Genomic DNA, 2,821 nt, shown 5'->3' with positions numbered 1-2,821 from the left:
AACCCCTTGTGCATCCTTCCTAACCACACTGCCACCTAAGTATCTTTTCCCTCCTAATTTACAAGCACTGAAATGATTGAGTTGTGCATTATTTCAAGTGGAGATGGACCCAAATCAAAAGCCTGGTTCCAAACTCCAGATCTGGGAACTGATCCAATCTGAATGTAAACACAAAATCTGATCATCTTCAAGATGGTTCCAAAGACCATGGATCTGAACACCAGATATGGCACTGTATTTCTTATCTCCAATAGGCTGAACCAAAATCACAGTCACAGTTCAGCTCTAGAGCTGCATTTCAGATCTTGATCAATCTCTAATTGCAAGTGACTATAGTACTTCTGCCTCAGCACAGTGTGAAAAAGGAACAGCTGATATGGGAATAAAGACCCACCATAAAATGTAACGTTTCCAGAGGATTTCCTATTGAAAGTAACTTCTCTATCACAATGAAAATCCCAAAAGATAAGCTGGTTGATCTATAGCCCAGTTCCAAAATAGATTACTGTAAAATGCCTGTTTACTGTGAAAGTGATGAAGCTGAACTGATTTACTGCTTTTGCTACTAGTGGGTTTTGCACTAGTTATTTTTTATTTTGAACGTTCCATAAATTGAAGACACAATGTTATTGCAAAACCTTTTAACCCAGATAAGACCATGCCAGCTTCCTCAAAAGCGGTCTCATATTTTACAGGGGGCGTGGGAATGCAGTCTCTGGAGTCTGTAGAACACTGAATATTTTTTAAATTGCTGATTTAAAAATGGGGCTTTCCCCGCAAAATGACGCTAGCTAAGAATGACATCATTCTAACCTAATTGGACTAAGTTGCGTGGCTCCATGGTAGGCTTCACACCTGATTTGTCCAAAGGAATGGTGGAGTTAGTGTAGTCCTCAGGCCATAAGAATCAAGGGTAAAGCCTAGAAACCTTACCTTCTGGATCAACAAAGCAGCTGAGGGGAGACTGACGTGCCATAACTCTTCAAGACCAGCCACCTTGAAGGGAGGAAGTCAAGACATCAACAAACTGGCTCTGCCAGCCTTCACCCAGATTTGCTGCATGCAAAGAAGGTCTGCTACCATAGGTGCTGACTCCGTGGGTGCTCTGGGACTGAGCAGGGGTGGGAAGAGGCAGGGCCGGGGGCAGAGGTGGGGTCGAGCACCCAGGGGAAAGCGGGGAAGTCGGCGCCTAGGTTTGCTACCACAAAGCGTTCTGCCAGCAGAGCATCCTCAGCTGGTTCCTTGGCTGCTGTTCCAGCTTCTGCTGCACTAAAGCCCAGAAGACAGTGAGAGCTGAAGAATTTGCTAACCCCACGGTACCTTTAGTAACTTCTTTTTTCTGTTGGTCTCTCTCGCTGGAGATGTCCCTGCCTTTTTAGGGTTTTTATTTTTAGGTGGTAAAAGTGTGGCTGTGTGCATGAGCTCCCATAAAGCCCATACAAGGAAGGCATCAGAAAGAGAGCTCCTCAGATTTAAACAGCTCTAAGTATTGTTTCATAAAATTACTCATTTCAAGTATGTTCTGTGCTTATGTTTAAAAGTCCTGAGAAGCTTGAAATAGCCATTTGTAATTTCTGGTAAACAAGAGTTGTCAAACTTCTCCTTATCAAGAGTGTTCTACTACACTCTGTGTACAATATCTCTATTAGGAGTGAGAGAAAAGGGTTAGCAACCACCCAAGAATTCTAAGAAGGAAGCTTTATCATTAGACTTGGCAGAATTCAATTTTTTTAAATAATGTTGATGGCTAATATCAATATGTAGTTCAATTTTTATCAAAATTATGGGAGTGGGTTAGATGATTATTTATGACAATAGCTGTTGAGATTCAAAAAGTTAAAGCTTTATAACCATTAAAAACACCAGTTGTCAACATCACTGTTAAAATATACACAGCGAGTCTTCTTACATCAAACTCTCATAAGTTCTCAAACAACATTTTTTAATTTGCTTTTTAAAAAATTCTGTCATCATTGATGGAAATATTTCTGATCAATCTGTGTGTGTAAAATGAAACAGACATTTACTGTGCTGATAAAAAAAAAAATCTGATCCTTCCAAACCTATTTATAATTAGCTCTGACGTTTGTGTACCATGGTAGGTGTTCAGATACAGGTACTTCTGTCTCTTTGGAGAAGGCTCTTAATTCAGGTATGTGTTTGGGGTCCTGGCAAGGAAAGGGTGCACAGCAACCATGCCTGCCCTGAGCCCCTCCCTTTGGAATCTCTTTGTGTTGGACCGCATCCCCTCGTGAAGCTTCCCAAATACAAAGTTTTCCTTCTTCCAGCCTTGAAGAGACAGTGTTATCTCCTCCCAGGGTAGCAGAAACGACATTCTTTAATGGAGTGCTTTGGATTGGTGAGATCCTCTCGGTTACCCCACTCTCTGTTTCCAAAAGGTCAGCTGGGTGGACTCACCCCTCCAGGAGATCTGACCCCCCAGTCTCCCCTTAAAACCTGATCCACAGGTGAGGGGTCTGGCATTTCAGATGCAGATCCTTCACCCTCCTCCTGGGGAAAAGCCGCCCTACAAAAGGTGGGCAGACCCTCCTGTCCACTGCTTCCTCTAAGCTGTGTGCGCAAGCACACAGACCCTAAACCCTGTGCACATGGCGAAACACCACACACACAAAAATTTGCACAGAAGCACAATTTGCACAGAAGAAATTTTTTGCGCACGCGGCTTGTCAAAAATTAGAGGGAACATTGCTCCTGTCCCTCCTCACCTTCCGTCTGGACTTCCCTTTCTGGGCTCCTCTGAGGCAGACACTCCTGTGTCCCCTAAAAGGGAAGGTGACCCTGATTTAGCTGTGGGCTCACG

The sequence above is a fragment of the Eretmochelys imbricata genome, chromosome 1 (assembly GCF_965152235.1).
Source record: "Eretmochelys imbricata isolate rEreImb1 chromosome 1, rEreImb1.hap1, whole genome shotgun sequence".
In the NCBI taxonomy this organism is placed as follows: domain Eukaryota; kingdom Metazoa; phylum Chordata; order Testudines; family Cheloniidae; genus Eretmochelys; species Eretmochelys imbricata.
Note: the sequence above shows the minus strand (reverse complement) of the source record.